Source organism: Lonchura striata, chromosome 3 (assembly GCF_050655825.1).
Source record: "Lonchura striata isolate lonStrDom1 chromosome 3, ASM5065582v1, whole genome shotgun sequence".
Taxonomy (NCBI): Eukaryota; Metazoa; Chordata; class Aves; order Passeriformes; family Estrildidae; genus Lonchura; species Lonchura striata.
The window spans coordinates 76345040-76366235 of NC_140705.1; the positions used below are offsets into that span (position 1 = coordinate 76345040).

The following is a 21196-nucleotide window of genomic DNA, read 5'->3' on the forward strand; positions in this document are numbered from 1 at the left end:
TCTTTAGCAGTCATTTTAATTTAGAAATCCATCTGTTTAGCTTATGTTAGTAAGCAATGGATTTAGATTGAATTAATATAAATCACACTAAACTGAAATAAAAGTTTTGAAAAAGTTTAAAATTCATTGTTTAGTTTAAGCAAGAGCTGAGAGTTGCAGGTGGGGAAGGAATAGGATAGATCCTTGCATGCACCCTTTTTTCTGTTGCCTAGTCTCAAATGTGCCTCATGAACTGCTAAGAATTTTTAAGAAAAACTTAGGTGATTCTGTTAAAGCTTGAGGGTTAAGCAAACCTTCATTTGGTAATGGAGGCTGAAGTTATTAATGTTGTTTACATAAATCTAATGTAACAGTCCAGTTTCCAATAGCTTTATGTTGCTCAAATGGTTTATATTATGTTCTTTGAGATTTTTTTCCAAAGTACTTTTTCCCTTTATTCTGCCAGTGAAAGTGTTCCCTGAATTGCCTGCAGCTACTGTCCTACAGAACCAGCAGCCTCCAGGCAAGCTCTTCCCACACTCATGTGCCAATAGGTCTGGAAAAGTTGCTGTATCCAATTACTAAGTTGTCATAACAATTTGTAAAAGTATGTTAATGCTTCTTTTTACAGGAGTGCCTCGCACATTATTGCTCAGGGCTTCCACAGCATGATTTCCCATTATATGTTATGTCAAATAAACACATGGGTGCCTGGAAAATGCAGACCTCCTCTACCTGGACCTGCACACACAAGATGGTTGAACTTTTGTAGCTTTTCCACTGTGTCATGAGGGCCTCAATGCCTAAAAGAAACAATAGATCAAGTTCTCTTTTAGTATCTAAAGTTTGTTTAAATTGTATGTTTTCCACAGTGAGTTATATACATGGATTTAATATAAGTATGGAAATTAAATTATATTTAAAAATAAAAATGAACAATTTATTTTCTGCCCAAGGTTTACCTGTGAAAGAGACTACATTTTCAGAAAGGAATAACTCAGCTTTTTTGTTGTAAAAGCCTGTAGATGTTTAATTTCACTCATGTTCATTTGCAGGCATGTCTGCATGGCGTGGAGTGGTTTGGGTGTAGAACATGAAAAGAGCAGGGGTGATGAAAGTAAGCATATTTAATTAAGTGGCCATGGCTGCTGAGAAACTTTAAATTTGCTTTATGCCAACCATTTTAAAGTGGAAGTACCTGAGATACATTAAAATATTATTTTTAATATTTATGAAGCAAAAGTCTTTAGAGCTAATTACCTCAGACTTACTTTGGAGTGAGCCTCCAGCTGCTCTCCTTTGGCACTTGGAGGCTCCCACCATGAAGTGGGGCTGAGGTTGGATGGATGGATGGACATGCTTTGCCTTGTGTGTGCCAGCTGCCAGTGGGTGCTTTGGTTCACAGCTCCATACCAGAGGTAGCTCCAGTATGTAGAGTAAAAAAAAACCTGGGTGGGTGCTGGGTCCTCAGCAGTGACTTTTATTCTGCAGGTTCAGCTTCCTCTGTTCTGTGCTGTGCTAATGCAGATGTGGACAGGGATGTGCTCCCAGATTCCAATCATTTCATTAATCTCAGTGTGTCCGTAATGCATCGTATGAGGTGTGAAACTCCTGGCCCTCTGGAGTAATTTGTACTGATGAAGTCTGTAAAACTTAAAATCTTTAGCTTGAGTATGCAATTCATTGGTATATTACCAGATAATAACTCATTTTTAATCTCAACAGCTATCTGTTTTGAACAAAAAAATAAAAATATCCTAAAGACTGCAGGCTTGGTTATGATAGACCATTAAAAAATGAAAATGTGTAGGACTAAAGGATGGTAATTTTGGATTTTTTCTCAGATGCTTTCTTCAGAAGAAAAGAATTTGGAGAATACTGAAGAGGAAGAGGGGGAAAGTGACTGCAGGAGAAACTGAGAGCTGGATTCTCATCTTATGGAGCACCCGCATCTGTTTCTCTGTTGGACGTAGCAGGTAGTAGAAGAAAACCCCCCTAAAGTACTTCTGCAGTGAAGCAATGCACCAAAAGAGATGTTTTAATGCTTCAAATTCAGCACCTTTGTGAACTCAAATCTCTCAGCTGCTCCGTGTGGGAATGGGCGTACGAGATGGGTTACGGAGAGTGGAAGCGAGCGGGTGTATCCCGTAGAGCCACTGCTTTGCTCCTCTCCCTCCTGCAGAAGGGCAGGCTTTGGCAGTCTGTGAGCTGGCATGGTTACAGACTGGGTCTGTAAAACTCTGCTGTGTGACCTGATGATCTCCCTGGTGTCTCCTGGTGCTTCTGTTTTACTGTCCTTTCACACCTCCCCAGCCTTCCCGGTGCTTGCATGACTGGAATGCAGCACCAGACTCCAGCACAAGACAGGTGAAATGCTTGTAAAGTAAATGGGAAATGAAAGCTTTTGCTCCCCTCCTCACCATTTTGAATTTCCATGGGATTGTTAGCATGACAGGGTTGACAGCATTGAAGGAACATAAGATGTGAATCACTGTGTGTAGGGTGGTGTTTCAGTTGTGACTGTGACAGCTGCTTTTCAACACTTGAATATAATACAGAGCTAGTAGATATCTGTGAATCTTTTCAAGATGCTGGCCACAGAAATGCAGAGAAAGGCAGATCTCATATCTATGTTTAACTTGCTTGCTGGCATGGGGCTCAGACTTCTAGAATTTAGAGCCACTTTTAATCATAATGTAATTTAATAATGTCTTTATGCTTTCTCCCCACTTTGTAAATAATTGACATGAGAAGGGAAAATCCTAAAGGATAGTAGAGAAGGAAGAGAGAAAAACAGTAAATGCAATGTCTGCCCCTTTCTCAACCTATTTCTAAGTTTAATTTATTCAGGACATGTGAAGTACCACATTGTTTTTTCCATGCAGGGAGAAACTGACTGAAGATGATATATATTACTAGTACGAGCCTGAATTTTTCAATTTCTTTAAGAACTAGCCTTGCAAGAATGCCAGGTGTGAATCTTATCAAAATATTAAATATTTCCCTCTATTTAATGTAACTATTAGTGGTTTAAAAGAACTTGTAAACTGTGCCCAGTTATGCTGAGCAGGTTTTTGTTCTGAGATATTTGCCTGTGTGGAATGACCTGCATTTATAGGCAGTAAATGCTAAGACACACTTAGCTGGCATGGAGAAGAAACGGTGCCACTGGATGCAGTAGTGCAGGAGACACCATTGAGGGATCCTGCTGATGGGAGCTGTTCTTACTGTTTGCATGGATGCTGTGCAAAACCTGAACAGAACCTGGAACTCCTGAAGAACAGCAGATGTGGAAAAACTCTTGTCTCTGACTGCCACTGCAGTGTCAGGTGAATGGAAGCAGTGAGCTAAGCAAGTTCCTTCTTTGGGTTAAGTTTCATTTCTGATCTCAGGAGTGATGGCATGTTCCCACCTCTCCTCTTTGGCAGCACTGACAGATTTGTTCTTTACTTGGTAATGTGCTCCCACTAAATGTTTCAAGTTTTTTTTGTGTATCTCTGTCATATTTAAATGGCTAACAGGTTTGCAACAGACAATTTCTTAACATTCAAAATGTGAACTTCATTTTCTTGGGAAAATAGAACAGCATTATTTCTTTACGAAAACACATGAAACTTCCACAGATCTCTGACTATAACAGACATAGTGATCTACAGTTTGAATGAGAGTGTAAGATGGTTTTTTTTACATGGGAAATTTAAATTTTTACTTTCTTTGTAAGCCCAATATAATGGGAATTTTCACAAGTGTGTGAATCTTTATAATTCTCCCTAATCTTGTAGCATGGAATTCCTCTCAGCATTGGCTGCTAAAAGTTAAGTATCTCTCCTAAGGGAGTAATCTAGGAAGTAATTCCTTACCCTCCCCCAGCAGATACCATGCTAGGGATTCATCTCACCTGTTTTACTCACCTATCCTAGAATGGGATAAATGGCAACATGGAGACACTTATCTCTCTTGCTTGACTACAGAAGGAGTCTAGATGACTGGTTTGGACAATCCACCTGAATTCTAGGTGGCTGTAGAGCAAGGGCACTGCCTCTTTTGGCCTTAGAGTATAAGATGTAGCTTTCAAAGATATATTCTTAGTGCTGAAAGGATTGATCTTATATATATAACACCTTTGTTATTAGTTGGCATTTTGTGTATGGATTTGTGTGCACTTAGATGATCAGTACTTAGTTGTGTTATTTTCTGTCCCAAATTTCTGAGAATTATCGAGACAAAACTGAAGTGTGTGCATGCAGGTAAGTCACACAGGCACAGCTGCTCCCTTCCCAGAGAGGAACAGGGAAGCTTTCTTTGTAATGGGTGAAACTCCCCAATCAGTGTGGTACTGGGAAAGGCCAGTCTGGACTAACCTCAAATGGAACAAATAAACTTCATTCTGAAAGTTCTGTAAATGTCCACATTAGTAATAGTATTTTAGCTGTGGAGGAAGATTGGAGTTCACATGTACTCATGGAGCAGCACACAAGCAGAGCCCACTCAGTCCAGTTCTTTGCTAAGTCTAGATCTGTGCAAATGGGCAGGCTGGTTTGCCTCCCTGTACTCAGGTGTACTCACGTTCCTCACATGTTGTTTTCCTGTATTGCTGGGGAGTATCAGTGCCTGGATTGTTTCATTCACTTCTGTCACACAGAGCTCCTGGCCCAGTGTGCCAGGAAACAGTGGTGTGGAACTTCAGCACTTGGTTGCCTTCTGAGCCAAGAGGAGCCAGACAGGCACTGAATTTCTCTACTTTGGTGGCCACATAGGCTCCTTGAAGTGCTGAGCTGCCGAGCAGCAGCAGTGAGGAGCCAGGACTGCTGCAGCCCTCAGTGGTTCCCAGACACTTCTCTTGACATGGGCACCAGACAGGTGAGCTCTGGGCACACACAGGGACTGTGGCTGGTTTGTCAGTGATCTTTCTGGATTCTATGCTGCCAATCTATGGGCATGATAAGGACACTTCTATACCACATATCTGTATGGCAGTACCGAGACACATGACACAAGGCTCAAGGTATATATCTGGTTTTGCCTCAAAACTCATTGGATAGGTGTTTTGGGCATTCTGTTGTAGAGTTTATCCCTCTGTCAGAGATGATTTTCAGTGCTGGTTGTGGGGCTGTTGCATGCAGAGGCTGCACAGCTCTGTCATGCTGCAGGAGCAGGAATTGGGACCTTCAGTGAGATCTGTCAGCAGAGGCAATGGAGAGAGCAAAGAGCTAGGAAACTGAGCACACCTTTGCAAAAAGACAGTGGGGATTTAACATTTAGTGTAAGTGGAAAGTAAATTACTCATTTGCTGATATTTGCTTTGATTTGTTTTTTGAAACTACAAAAAAAAGTGGAAAATGATTAAAAGTGAAGAAAATGAAAGAGAAACATGGAGAGCTTGGAATTAGCACAATTTTGATCTGCTTTCCTCATTGTCTTGTGATGCCAAAAGCATCAAGAAACTCTCAAACTTCAGCTGGTGAAGTTTTGGTTAATTTGCATTTGGCAGTGGTGACAGGTATGGCACAGGAGAGCACCCTGGCTGTGGATGTTGTAAGACAAAGGCTGATCTAGTGGTGTTGAGTGTGTTGTTTCACCCATATTGTTTTATATCACAACACTAAGATCTCTCTGTTGCCTGGGCTGGACTCTGACTTTCCTCTCCTTTTTGCAGTGCTATAATGCCATGAAAGTACTTTTTCATTTCAGAAAAACTGTGACAAGCTGGTAAAATCTTGGTTTGGCAGATTGTAACCTGCTTTGTTATTTTCTAGTTTACAATCTCAGTGTAAAGGTGAGAATTTTATTTTGTGTCACATTTCAGTAAGACTCTGTGCTTGCTAAGGGAAGAAGTAAGGCACAATCTGTGAGTGACTTTAAAAGGCCTGGGTAATTTATTGAGGTTTTTTGATAGGAGATGCAAAATATTTTACAGTTGATATAAGGATTTCAGACTGTATATATTTTGTACAATGCTTTTGGCTGAAGTAGTATAAATTATTTACTCTTTTTAGTTCTTAAACTTTGTCTTACTTTTGAGAACAATGTGCTTTTCCCTCTATTCAACTGGAAAATTTGTGATTTCAAAAAATAATGTCCTTGTTGCAAAAATCTGAGAATTCACACATATTTTTCTCAGTGAGCTCATTTGCCTGACATCAGCCATTGTGTTATGCATTCTCCTCCAAGAGTGAAGTTGAAAAGGAGTGAGAGAGAGACAAAGAGGAAAAGGATCACAGTATCTCAATTTTATTTTCTTTCCTGAAGAGTATTCTCTTTGGACAGACAGTAATTGTAGTTTCTAATGACACAAACTTGAAGGGAAACAGAAGAAGACTACAAACAGGTTTATGGGCCTATCAGCAGGAATATGTGGCTACAAATTGCAGAGTAAATGAAACAGCCTGTTGTTTCCTAAGCCTGAGTTTGTGAGTGTTATGCCAAAGTATTTGAGGAGGAGCTAGAGCACCAGGCGGTGTAAAGGATACCTGCTGGGCCCTAATTGGTGCCCACTGTTGTTAATGGCTTCCTGTGGCTGAATGTTTACTTGTCATTTGTTTTGTGCTTTGTTTCCCAGCTACTGGAAGAAAAAAAATACTGACCAAAACTTTATATTGCTTTTAAGTGGGCATCCTTGGACATCAACTGCCACAATGCAAATTGTCTCGTACTTCAGAGTATTCCTTAGTCCTCTTAAGCTTCTAAGTTACATTGTCTTTGAATATTGGTTTTGAATTTGAAAATTCGGCAGATTTTTAAATAGATATATGATTTATATATAATAAATTATATATTATATGCAATATATATTTATTAGCTAAGAAAATTATGGAATAACCATGTCTGGGACTTTTGCCTACTATAAGACATTGCATGGTTGAAAATTTAAAAAATACTGCAGATAACACTGGTTTATTTATAAGCATCTGGGCAATTTTCCTAAAATGCCCATTTCTCTTATAAATCTCAACATTTTTTGTGTGATGTCTGTTGAAGATGAAGAAGAATAAAACCTTGCATGCTCAGAACTTCCATACAGAGGAGTCCCCTTTCTGTATGTAATACAGCTGCTGTCCAATTTAGTGGTTTTTTGTTTTGTTTTGCTTTATTTCTAATCCAAAGAGACTAAAAGAAAACTATAGAGGTCAGTGTCTCAGACCTTTTGCTTATCCTGTTCTTGGTTTCCCTAACAAGAGAGCCTGTTAGTATCACCAACAGTGTGAACACCTCCCTGCTGTGAAAAAGGAGTGAAACCCCTGTTTTTAACTAGGACAGCGAATAGTTTGTGGTGAATCTCCATATATATATGTTACTGATGAAGAAGGAATTAGAACAGTAAAAACATCCTAATCCTATAATCTTAAATCCTCTGCTTCTCCTACATGGGGTTGTGGTGTTGGGATATCTTTTGAGTGGTGTCAAGGGAAATTTAGTTTCAGTAATCCTAGAAAGCAACACAGACTTCAGAGAAAAAAATACCCCTACCTCAATTTAGCAATTAATTATTACTATAAGAATGTTTAGGTATTTGTCCTCTGTTCACAGGGGTGCACAGTTTGATATACATGAATAGATCATGGTAGCAAAGACTTGAATCAGTTTGTGCTAAGGCTGTGTTTGAGAGCCAGTTTTCCAGCAGGTTTCAGACAGTGTTTGAGATGTCTTCAGAGGCAGAGCAGACACTGTGGGAGAAGCTTTCATTGAAGTGCAGAGGGCTTTGTCTGGGCATATAAATCTAATTCCTTCCACTGACTCTGGTTTCAGCTCTGTTTCATCTACATCTCTCCCATGTGCATTTGGTTCATACACCTTGCAGATGCACTGTCCACAGAGTATTAGCTCATGCTATTTTGTGTTACCAACCTAGATAACACTTTCTGGACCTCTCCTTTACCAGGAATGGAGTTTGAAAGCTACTAAGACCTGAAGGAAACTTTACACAGTGTAGAAGACGAGGATTTAGCTATGGAGTTCCAAACATTTAATCTGTTCTGACCTAGGTACTGGAGCAAGGGGAAGGAAGCAAGGTTCAAAATGTCTTTAACATATAGTCAGGCAGATTTTCCACTTTGCAGGCTGATCTCAAGAAAAGCACATCTAACTAATGTGGGAACCTTTTCCTGTAATTCGTGAAGGATCTCAAGTAAGAAAAAGAATCTGCTTTCTTCCAAGTGAAAAGATGATGCTCCAAAAACAGCAAAGGGAGGAATAAACAGATTTGTCCCATCTTCAAGGGGAAGCTTAGTGTATTTTAGGATATTCTCGTTCCTAACTATATCACTAGAACATCATCTAAGATTTAGTGATGTATTTGCTATCTTTGATTTGTTCTTGGGTTTGAGTATTAACTCATGTAATATTTTCATATCATCTTTCTCAGACTGAAAGGCTAAAGAATAAACTACAGAACCAATAGGACTGTGAAGACTTTTGCCTGCTGTTTCCACTGGGCTGTAATAGTTAACAGCTCAAAAGAAAACCTGAGGATATAAAATAAAAAAGTTGACTTTCTTACACGCTTGGTCATAGTTGAATATTTAGGCAGTTTAGTTGCGGGGAGGAGGGAAAGGAAGACCCAAAACAAAACTGATTCAAAAAGTGACAGCAAGAAGGCAGCAAGAAAAGAAGCCAGATCTTTAAGTGTTGTAGGAGTGTGTAACTCATCAGCATCAATGGATCAGTGCTCATTTGTGTCACTTGAGAATAAAGCCCAGTAATATGGTGTTGTGCCTTTAGTGTAATTCTTCTCTCACTATGTTTTTTCTGCTTGTTGAAGCAAAAGCATACTAGTCTCTAGAAAAAGGAAAACTGATCTACATTTTGAAAAGACATCTGAAAGGCTAAAATCCAAAGTAATCAAATCTTTCAATTAAAAGAAGCCTCTATTCCAGAATATGTAGAGAGTCTGATTAATTTTTCCCAACATATGAACAAGTGGTTTTCATGACTGACTGTACTACAGCATGATTATTCAAGGACATTATTCTTTGGGTTAGGATGAGAAATACCTTGACTTTTGGTTTTGATAATTTATGCTTCACGTGCACATTCTGAGGCTCTTAAAAGTAATTGAAATAAGGAAATCTTGTTCTTGGCTTTTGCTATCTTGCTACTGTTTTAAAACTTCCCTATTTTTTTTTTTTTACATCTGTATGTTTGTTTGTACCCTATTTTTACAACAATCCTGCAAATATTGACTTGGTTTACTGCAGCTCTTCCATTCGTCTGAATTTGCCTGTTGAATCAAGACTACCAGATGTATGAAATAAGATAAAGGAGTATTAGTTGATTAAAACTTTTCGTATGATTTCTATAGAGATGTCTCAATCACCCTCAGCAGATCAGGAGCATAGATTACTCTGCCTATAGCATAAAATATCTTACACAAATATATGAGTACTGTGATACTAAGAATTTTTTTTTTTAAGAGATAAATGCTACTCTAGAAATTGAATACTCAAGTGCTGGAAAACTGTTGAATTGGAGACATTTTTATTTCTTTCATAAGTCATCAGTAAAATTCTGATTATGTTTTTTCTTTGACTTTAGAGTGGTATCTTCCAAAAGTTTGCCTTCTGGTGCCTTTGTAAGATCCACTATGGAGCAGCTGGCCGTGGTTTCTCTAAGCAAAGGATGTGAGCAGCTGAAAAAGGCAAGCAACTTATGTTATAGTTAAACAAAACACTTATGCTTTCAAACAGTGCTGCTCAGACTGTTGTTTTTCCATCCAAACTCATTCCTCCCTAAGCTGTGCTTCGTACAGGACAGCAGTGGAGGCAGCTGCCATGATCTGCTGTGGCAGGAGACCTGCTGCCTCATTCCTTGCAATTGAAATGCTTGTACAAAGGCAGAATAATTAATTTACTGACAGGTGTTTCCTGAAAAGAAACATTCTTCCAGCAGAACAGCATTTTTGCCTGTCAAGCTGTGTCTTCTTGTGGTTTTGCTAGAGCAGTTGTGCCCCGTGGTGGTGGAATTGCTCCTTGCCTTCCCTGCAGTGTTCTTCAGCCAGATGGCTCCTGGCAAGGTTCAAATTTGGACCTAGATTTAGAAACTTGCTCATACAGCATCTCAGTTCTTTGTAACTTCTCAGTTTTGAAGAATGATATTTAACACCCTTGTAAATACATGGAAAGCTTGGGATGATCCTTTCATTTTATTGTAAATTTGAGAAGGAACACGTACACCTGTATATCATGGGAATAACATAGAGTGGAAAGGGACCATAGAAAGAGGAGAGAAATATTAATTATTCAGACAGTGTTTCTAGGCTAGGAAAGTTCCCTGTCAGGTTCAGGGACCTGCTGCTCCTGATAAAGTTGAAGCCAAAGGTCTAAAGGAAAGAATTTTGGTCAAGGTATCCAGGGTTTTGATGTTCCACACAGAAACGAAGTGGCATGAAGGCAGTGAGAATATTTGGGGCTATGTAAGTTGAAGAATTAAACAAAGATAAGGAGGGTGAAAGTGCTTGGAAGAAACTTCATTGGAACTTCATTGATAGAACACCTTCCCCTCCAGCTCATTATGTCCCTGTGCAAAAGTGCTGTAAACTGAAAATGCAAAAAGGGCAGGTTTAAAGGATGGTGATGAAGAATGCTTGAAAAGACTCAGTTGCACAACCAGTTTTTAATTTCATCAATCAAGAGATTCGTTCCGTCATCTGAAAACTATTTTGGTAAAAAAATGCTTTTCATATAAGCTGGCGATGAAAAATGCTCAGCTGAAATAGCAGCAGGATATGAAGGAAACCAAAGTATCTCCAGTTTTTGCTTTAAGCCCCTTCTCACCTCCTCCCCTCCAAGCCCCTTGTTTCCCCTCTTTGTGTACAGTTCCCCCTGCAGCTGTGCCCTGTGGGATGAGCCGGGGTGGGCTGCGTTCCTCACACCTCCATGCGATGCGCACAGCGCTGTCCCGGCTGCCAGACTTGGCGGTATTTCTCGGGCCAGGCTATCAGGTTGCTGAGGATAAGTGAGGGTTTAATTTGCAGTTTGCATTCTTTTCCTAAGTAGAACATGCTATGGAGAGGAGTCAAAAGTGGGTGTATGATTATGAACTCAGTGGTTCCATCCATCTATCTTTTCGTGAAGTCAGTTCTGTCCAGAAGGTATTTCACATGTTGGGCCTACTAAGCTAATTTATATTTCAAGGGACAAAAATAACATCCCTGTTTTACAGCAATGAAAAATGTGGTGACCCTTGCTCTCTTCTAATCTTAAATCCAGATTATTTTTATTGTGCATAGGTGATCATTTTATCTTTGAATTTGCCTGCTGGGCATATAAATTGCTGTATAAATAGCCATGTTTTTTTATATAAATTATGACAGAGTTACATACTAGCAATTTTTATTTAATGGTTTCTACAAATTTAGAGCCTATTTACCAAATGATAACCTGGACAATGAAGCAGTTTGAAAGAAAAGAGGAGTATGCTTTTTTTTTTTTTTTTTTTTTTTGGGGGGCGGGGGCGGAGAATTACAGAAACTAGGAATTTATCCTGTATATTTGACAATATGGCTGAAAGTTTTATTTGTAAATGCAATAAGTGTATTACCTGACCCCTAACCTTTAAACAACTTGAAAAAGCCTAGCATTGGTAAATACTGGCAGTATTACTACCAATTAAAGATGTAGTTGTATAAATGAGGAGTGGCCTATCCAGTTTCTAAGACCATTTTGCAATCAATGAATAAGATGAGATTTTGAAATTATTTCTCTTCTTTTATTTTTCCATATTTTCCCCCATGATTCTAGTGATGGTACAGGAACCATAAGTTAATTTTTCTTTCAAAGAAGGTTATTGGGCTTGAAATAAAAAAAATAAGAGAAAATGGCTAAAGAGTGTTTTGAGATTAATCTTTATAATCTTTTGGTTTAATTTTAATATACCTTTTTTGGTTTCCTTAACATGAGGTAGGTGTTCTTAAGTGATACTCCATTTGATGTTGTGATGTGATAGAGCTTTTTTCCTCTTCTCAGAAGGGTTTACACCAAACACTCAAGTAACTGATCATCAGAACCACTTTTTCCCCATCTCCAGACTTGTAGTGTATTCATCACACAGACAAGGCAACAACATCAGCAATTTTAATAGACTTTTCTCCTCCCCATCACTCATCCATAATGTGTGAGTTGCTTTCTGTTTTGGTTCAGGAGAGAAGGTGTAAGTTTTGGCCCCATGCCACAGAGGTGGCAGAGCTCCCACACTTGCCTGATGTCCTCATCTCCAGTGGTGAAGAATGGGCTTTCCAATTCCTTACCAATGCCCAGCTCTTCCTTGGACAGCTTCAGTCAAGGTTGCACATTTCTCCTATGGCAAGGATGCGGGTGACAAGCTAGGTTTGAGTCAAAGGATTTAAGCTATAAGACTGAGGCTTTTAAGGTGGTTTCTAATGTGAGAGGAAGAAATGAATGATTTGATATGATAGACACTTTTCTTTTGATCAAAAGAAGGCTTCAGCCTCCTGTCCAGTTTAAGACCCAGTCCCTCTCCTTCTGGTTAGACTAGAGTGAAATGTGCTGTGTGGAACTCTACAATACATCATGTGGAGCTCTTGCCTTTGTCCCACAGCATACTGGATGATACCAGATGCTGTCTTTTGGCTATAGGCTGGAAAATGACTTGGATAAGCAAATTCCACTTTGCTTTCTCTCTTTGCACTTGACAGCTACATTCTCCAAGCTGGAGCCAGGAGTAGCTTGCAATGAACCTTGCAATGAATGATGAGAGGACATCCTACACAGAGGAGCGGGGCTCAGGGCTGCTTCATGTTTTTGTGTAGACTGACAGGAAGGCTTGGCAGCCATGTTTTACTAAAACAGATTTATTCCACTGCCATTAAAAGCATGTTCATTTCTACCTTTACTGTCTGGGCAGCTGTTGTCTCTATAAACTTCATCCATTCTTTAAATTACTTTTCCATTGAATTCAGCCACCAGCTGATGTCTTTAGGAGGATTTGGATTAACTGTTGCGCAGTGTGCAGAGTTGGCAAGGAGACCATGAAAGAAAGTTGAAATTACTCCTTAACAGAGCAAAAGTGAAAACACACAAGTATAATTGCTCCCATTCTTTATTTAAGATAAAAACCACTCATGAACTACTGCCTAGTCTGGATTAGCTGCCAGGAAGCCAAGTCTTACACCCAGAGAAAGTTCTGGGTGATTTCCCTCTGTGACAGCACCCTGGGCTCCCACCAGGGAAAGTGACAGCAGAAAACTGGTTCTGAGTGCTGGCAGTGTGTGGGATTCCTTAAAGTCAGAGGGTTTTGGGCATGTTGCAAAAGGCAGGCCTCAGAGACAGCAGGATGGTGATTAGAACTAAGCAGTAGCTATAAGATTTGTCAGCAATAAAATTATACAAGAAGTAGAAAGAAAGGACAAATAGAACAATGGTCTGTATATTAACACTTGGGTAGAATAACTCCCTAAGTTGCAGAAAAGTATCTCTGGTGAGATATTAGGAAGTTCTAAGCTTAATAATGGAGCTCTGTGCACTGTATCTTGAGGCTTACAAGCAAGTATTGCATTCGAAATAAGCAAGCATTGTTTTAACCAAAGGTACTTGTATTTATAGTGATTGGATAGAACTACTGTCAATATATTTTTGCTTTGTGTGATTGGTCAAAAACATTATAAAGTAAGTTGTAATATTAAGTTCTTGGTCTGTTGCCTGGATGTGCTGCTGGCATCTTCCCATTGTCATAACCATGTAATGAGACTGATGCTAAAGAAATAAACAGCTCGAGACGTGTTCCACAGCAGTCCTGTCCCGTTCGTGACTTGTACACAGCCCCTGGCTGGCAATAGCAGTGAGAAAGCAGCCTCTCTCAGCTCATGGAAACAGGTTTATCTGTAGCCAGTTTTGGGTGACTCTCTGTAATTGCTCCCAAAGGAAGGGAGGGTTGACTGGGGTGTCACCAAACCGTGATGGGGCCGGGATAGCCTTTCATCCTGCCCCAGGCCAAGGGTGGCCACACAGACCCTGTTTGCCTGACCCAAGGCAAATATGCCTTGGCTCAGGGCTCGTTTCTGTGTGCTTGGCTGAGGCTGGAGTGATTGTTCACAAGCAGGTGAGAGAAAAGTAAAGAGGAGAAATAAGGGGCAGCCTTTAATGCATGAAAAGGGGGAAAGGCCACTTGAAATTTACTTGAAAACCCCTGAGCCTTTCAAGGTATAATACTGGCAGGATGAAAGATGAGCAAATTAAGTGCAGTTCAGGTAGTTTTAGAACAGTTGTACTCTATGGGAAATAGAAAATTCAGGCCATGAGTTTAGATGTGATGGTTGCAGTAAGTCTGCTCCTTTTGGCATGTCCAGCCCGAAGCAGCTTAGCTGCAGTCCCAGGAGAGGAGTGGAGAAGGAAAGGCAAGAGGAGAATATGGCACATACACAGATTGGCTTCTGGATGCTAGCTTTCCTTCCTCCTAGTATTATGTATTTTAGGAATATATTTCCAGTCACACAAGGAACTGCAAATACTTATGATACTGAGCCACTCTGTAGTGATAAGCTATGCAATGCAAGGGTATAGGCAGCCACCTGGGTGCAAGTCTATGGAGAATCAGGTCCAGAAAGCCTTTGTTTTTCTCTATGAAATGCAAATGGAATTCAATCAAAGGCCTGCTCACAAACTGGCACTAATTTAAATGTATCTCTGGTTTTTAACTGATACAAGCAATTGATCTGGGTTTTGCATAGACATTGCCTAGAGCATTTCCTGGTTTTGTATTGTTGCTCATCAGGGTTAGAGAGGTATATTCAACCACTGTATTAATATTTGCTTGCACTCTTAGGTGCTTATCCTCACAGAGCAAACTTCCATAAATGTTAGTTCCATTGCATTTTCCTTTATTTCTATGCTCCTATCATGAAAAGACAAGCAAATATTTCAGTTTTTGATTCAGCTGTACTCTTCAGCTTTGTTAAATGAGGATCCTCCACCTCATGAAGTTAAAAAATAATTCTTTAAAATAATTTTTTTCTTCAGTTCTTGTACTCCAGCTCTAGTTTACAGAAAGGCCAACTTCTTGTTATTCTGAGGAAAGAGAATTTTTAGGGGATTGCTGCAGGGAGCAACCCTAGACTAGAGGAGGACCAGATCCAGAGTTCACATTTCAATACTTCTCTTGAGTGTTAAAATAAAAGACAAAACAGAATATAATAGTCCAGCTGGAAAGGATCTACAGTGAACATCTGTCTGTCAAGATGAACAAACAAAAAAAATCCATATGCAAAATATTTTCCAAACAAAAGCTGTAATTCTTGCAAATTTGTCCCAAATAGCTATTAAAATAATTACAAGATAGGTAATGAGATATTTTCTTTTTTCTTGGAAGATGCCACTAAATCTAATAAACTCTGGAAGTCAATGACATTTGGCTAAATAGCAAGAAAATAGATTACTTTTTTCAGATGTTACTTATACTTGGAACTCTATTTATGCCTAAGCAGAATTGTATGTATTCAACTGCTGGATGTTAGAACATTAATAAAACTCATCTCAGGCATAGAAGTGCAGTCTGTAATCTTGGTTTAGGTGAAGACCCTGACATTCTTGGAGACTGAAACGTGCCAGACAGTCCTGTTGTGGAGAACAGAGGCTGCAGATCAGCAGCTTGTGTTGGCCTGGAGGCAGGAGAATTTCCTGGCACGGGTACCAACTGCTTCACGCTGCTGAGCTTCTATGCTAGGAAGCTTCCCATGGCATTGCTGATTTACTGCTGTTGGCAGAGCAGCAGCAGCCCCTAACAAATGGTGGCTCTGGCATGTGGAGAAATTGGTGAGAATGCTGAGAGGAAACAGGTGTGTCTTCCCTTTCTTAAATGGCAGAGGATCCTGCATCAGTGGCATTCATGTCACTCCTTCCTTTGTTTTGAGTCTCATGAAAAATAGATCTGAAACATAAAGATGATGGGTTCAATACAATGATTGCTGCTTCTTCCATTGTAATTAGTTTAGCTGAAAATAAGCTGAAGGAACTACAAGTGTAAGTAAGTTGTGTAAATCTGTACATTAATAATTTCTTCTCTCTTATTCTAGGGAAAAATAGGCATGTTTGTAGTTCTGTTGTCTGTCCCTCTTTCTGTCCTTTCTTCTGGGCACACTGGATCGATTTGTATCAAGGGTCCAAAAAGGTTTGTGAAAACTTGTATCTAGGAACGGGAGTGGGAGTCAGGCACAAATCTGAAGAGGAGATTTTTCAATACAAGGCAAAGTTGCTTTTTAAAATGTCACATTGAGGATCATTGGCCCTGCAAGAAGTCAGCAAGTGAGAGCTTTTACCCAACTTTAGCATAGAACTTTGGTATAATGGGGCAGCAATTGAAACTTCAGCAGTACAGGAAGGGAAGTCAGAGAGGAGATAGAGTAACAATTTTTATTACTGCTGCTGCATTATTTTTTAATGTAATTAAAGTTTCTGTGAAGTGATTACTATATCTAAGTGCAACAGGTTCTGGGAGTGTAATGTGTTTGTATCATTCTGTTCATCACTGGTCCAAAAAGACAGAAACAATGAAGAGTGGAGGAAGAAAATCCTTGTAGTAGATCAAGATGGACAAGTGTATTGTCTGAATTTATTTCTTTTATTGAACTGAACCCACCACAGGAGGAGAATTTGAAAGGCAGGAAATATTCTAGCACTGGCAGGTAGAAAAAGTAGGTATTTCAAGTAGGTATTGGAAATTGAAGTCGTAGAAATGGGAAGAATTTTGCTGTTAATGGCAATGGAGAAGAGGATATAACATAAAAGGAAATAACATCAAAGGAAAAAGACAAGCTGCTCAGTAATAACTGCAAAGTTTAGTTTTAAACAAATAGTCATCCTTCCAGGGCAGCAGATCAGAAGTGTTATTAAATGTGTAGTGCTAAACTGAGGGAGATCACTTTGGTATTGAGATGCAGATTTGTGAGCCATTTACCTAAAGGTAATAGTTATATCAGTGTGAAGAGGAGAGGCTCCCTGAGGATAAGATACAGAAAATGACACCTAGGATAGAGCTTTGAAGAGCTTTCACAGACAGGACAAGAGATAGTGGAGGATGAGGAGCCATTCCAGGGTGGTGGGAAATTCATATATGTGCTGGGCTGCAATGCAGCATAGAGAGTGATTTTTTCAGGACTGGGGGCATTAAAAGAGCCCACATTCTGCTTGTTGCAGCCTAGATCAAACTTATGACTGTTTGAGCTTGCATGTTAAAATAAATGGGATATTTCTAAAATAAATGGGATATGTCTTCCTTTCAGAATAGACATAAATCCAAAAGTAGGGGCCAACGCCAAGGTAAGATTTTAAAGGAGAAAAAGGATGACAAGGAAGGCTGAGAGTCAGGAAGGAGAAATTTAGTGCAGACTGTCACACAGCTGAGAAGGGGACAAAACTGAGTGAGGTGCATGTATTGTTCAGCACAGCAGAGGAAGAGGAAAAAGAGAAACCAGGTTGTTTTGGCCAGGTTGGGTCAGGGAAGAGATGCTGATTGTGAATAGGAACATTAGGCTTCAGAGGGATGAAGTTTAAATACCAAGGAGGGCCTGGGACCTGGAGTTTTGTGTGTGTCTGGTGACTATACACGGTACTTGAATCTTAGCAAATGAAGACTATGACTACCCACATTAGTTTTTAATAACAACAAAATAAATGCCCAAACTGGTCCACTTCATGATTCAGGCAGCTTTTCTTTCCCAGAGCACACTTTATGTGTGCCCTGAGATGTCCTGAAAGAGACCCTGGCCTTTCCTCCTCCCAGGCATGGCTGAACTGCACCTGGCTTAGGAGAAGCAGGGCTCTGGGTAGTGATCCTGGCCCCCAGTGCAGGGACAGGAGGAGAGACTGTGCCTCTTGATGTGGAATTTTGAGGAACTGCATTTTATGAGGACCCACACCAAAATTATTCTACTTCTTGGTAAAGAAATTTCAGAAAAGCAGGTCCTGATAGGCAAGAAATTGGCATCAGTCATATAAACAAACTTCCTTCTCTGTCCAGTCCACCTTCCTCTGGCATCCACAACTCCCAAATCAGAACCTCCTGAGCACCAGCTGCTCTTGTTTTAGCTCTATACACAGCAGCTGAAATTAATGTGAAATTCTGCTTTCTGAAGTTATATGTGTTAACATTAATTTCATTCTAAAGTTCCTCTTAACTTTGGCAGCAAATAGAGTTGGATATGGAGTGGGAGATGCCAGAGAATCTATGTAAAAAATCAGGTACTATATATAATTTTTAGGAATGAGAAGCAGGTGTATAAGATAAATCTCTAAAAACAGAGTTTGGAGTTTAAGAATTTAAAAAAATATCATCCTTTTCTTGGAACATTTAAGGTAGTTCATCCTAAAACAAAACAGTATTTCAGCAGAGACTTACTCGGTTTTTTCCCCGTATCAGAGACAAGGCATGAATTTTAAATTAATTTTTATCCTTCACTAGGAACTTAATGTGTTCTTTGTAAAAATACTTGAGGGGGACCCCACAGTAGTGGTGTTCTGGTTATTATGTAGGTAGATTTTGGGTGGGAAACATTCTATGTAGAAACTGGTGCAAAACTGATGGTGTATTTTAAATAGATGACTATTCTGACAGGGGCTTTTCCTTTCACACACTTGGCAGTGCTAAGGAATAAGCTTCTTTACACAGAGTGGATACAGGTAGATAAGCTGAATAGATGCTCTATAAGACTGTCCCTTAGGAATTTATTTCAAATGAAACATTTCCAGTTACCTCTGGAGTGAAACTTGATAATCAGGAAAACATCTAGAGTTCTTAAGCACAAATCCTTTCATGAGTGGAGTAGTCTCAGATATGATATTGGTGGTGTCTTGACATCCCAGCAGGGTGATTGATGTGTAGCAAGATCTGTGTCAGCTCATTTTTAGCAGCATAGATAAGGAAGGCTGGAAGCACCACAGATCTTCGAGCTTTTCAACAAACTCACAGTAAGCCACAGTATCACTTCTCTCTTCAAAAACCTGGGGTTGTTCGGCCATATTTACAAATAATAACGGCTGAGGTTGTGTGCCAGTGTCATCAGGGATCTTAATATTTAATTTCATAGCTGCCTGTGGTGTGCCCTTGAAGCTGTGTCACGGGACAGATACCTGCCTGTGGGAATTGGAAGTGCTCTCCAGCAACTGAGATGCCTTGTGCTGACAAGTCTTTGGTGAGTGTGAACTCTCACTGTTTTTTTCATCAAGGTGGCTGCTGGGGAAGCAGGTCCTGTGACAGCTGTGCCAAAGAACAAACCCTAATTTATTTTAAAATGTGTTCAGAATGTAGCATGTGAGCAGGGGTGTTCCAATGATGTATATTGGTCAGTATGATATCTCTTTCAAATCCAAATAAAATATGTCATTTTTTACATGTAAGTCCACATAACTTGCTAGTGTTATTGTAGTATACAATAAATCAGACATCGTGAAATAGATATTTTGTTCTGTGGGATAATTCCATGCGTGTTTGGCTGAGGCTAGACTTTGCAAACTTGTTTTCTATCTATTTGCTCTTGTGTTGTCATTTGTATCAGTGCAAGTAGGTGTAAACTGTGGCTAATTCAGGGATTGGCAATAACTGCCCAAAAGTGCAGAGACTCAGATTTTGTTGTAGTGGGTATTGCACTGTGATATATATATTTCCTGTTAATTTCTCTTCCAGAGCACATTTGAAAAAATACCTCAGTTTTGAGGAAAGGGTGTGTTTGGGTGTTTTGTGGTGGTTTTTTTTGTTGTTGTTGTTTTGGTTTTGGTTTTTTTTGGGGTTTTTTTGGGGTTTTTTTAGTTTTTTTTATATGGGTTTGGTGGTTGTTTTTTTTTTTTTGTCTTGTTTTTTTTTTTTAACAGAAGAGCATACAGAATTGCTTTACCAAAACTTTTTTTAAAATTTCAAAGGTAGTGCTGAAGTCATATGGACAAAGGACATTTAAATGAACAGTTATTAAAAGTTGTTAAAGTCTTTTTAATTCCTCCTTGAAAGCATCCTCAGTTTTGTCTGCCATGGACCTAAGACCCCCACATGCTATTGTGAATATATCCCTAATGATCTGCTAGTTCTCAGGGATGTATCAGAGTGCTGCAGCTAACACCCGCTAACACTGCTCACTCCAGTGCTGGCACACTTTGCCTGATGGGTGCAAAATCTCTCCTGAAACAGATCTAAGGCAAGAAGTCAGGATCTGCATTGACTTTCAGGAACATGCAGCAAACAGCAAAAAGAACTGATTCTCAGTGTCAGAAGGCTAGGCTGAATGCCTGATCCTTTCCCTCTTTGGATTTCTTTCCCCTCCCTGTTTTTTTCATGCGGGAAATGGAAGTGTTACTTGTCTTACAAGAACTTAGCAATTTTCTTTTATTTTAGACCATGATAGTTAAGCACCGTGGCAAGGTATTTTCTTTTTCTTTTCCTCTTTATGTTTTTTCTTCTCCCCAGGACTGAAATTAAAGTAGAGCTCCTATGTTTAACATATTAAAAAAGACTAGGGAAGTTATGGTGAATATCTTTGCTCTGAGACTTATCCTTCCTTAAATTTTATTTTTTCAAAATTAATGTGCACCTGACAAAGAACTATGGGGTGCACACACTTGTGGAAGTTGGTGGAAATAATTCCCTTTCCTTGCTTTAACTTGTTTGCAGCGTTTCTGCGGGAGAAGAGCTACAAGGACTTTGTTTACCAAGTAACCTCTGGCACCAGGTCCAGGAGGCTGCTCTGCTGCCTTCTCTCTTTGCTCAGCTGGCCTCCTGCCTAATCTTCCTGCTGTAACTGGGATGTTTGCAGTTACTTTCCCTCTCAGTTGCAGTTTGTGTCAAATTGTGTGGTCAGACAGACACAGACAAGATTGTTTGTAGGCTTCTTAAATTAGACCAGCTGCAAAAAGGAGATGATCCCTGAAGTACACAAACTGTTCTCCAGGCTAAGATTAATAATCTTGTAGTTTGAAGAATGCTAACTAAGCTTCAAAGAGTGTTTTCTCCCTGACATCTCTTCATATAATCCTGTATTTATATTTTAAGTCCAGGAGGGCCTAAATTATTATTGACCCTGTCTCCTGTTCAAGAGTCCATTATATTTCACTCACAGGACAGTGACTGATATTTGGCCAAAGCAGAGAGTCCAGAGAGGTGTTTTGCTTAATGACCATGGCTGTTAGTATTGTAAGTGCTCTTGGTTAAGTACTCAAGTGAAGCAGGATGCCTCTGTTACAGGATCAAATCTTCTGCTATAAGCACTTAAAGACATTGAAAAGAGTAG

General features: G+C 39.6%; 1 long non-coding RNA gene across 1 annotated transcript in view; it reads left to right on the forward strand.

Annotated features, from left to right (window-relative positions):
• Positions 1–21196, forward strand: part of LOC144246053 (uncharacterized) — a 53145-nt gene that overhangs the window by 7119 nt on the left and 24830 nt on the right. The window contains exon 2 of the long non-coding RNA XR_014954339.1: positions 1824–19114. This is a non-coding gene — a long non-coding RNA (uncharacterized LOC144246053). The remainder of the gene's footprint in view (positions 1–1823; positions 19115–21196) is intronic.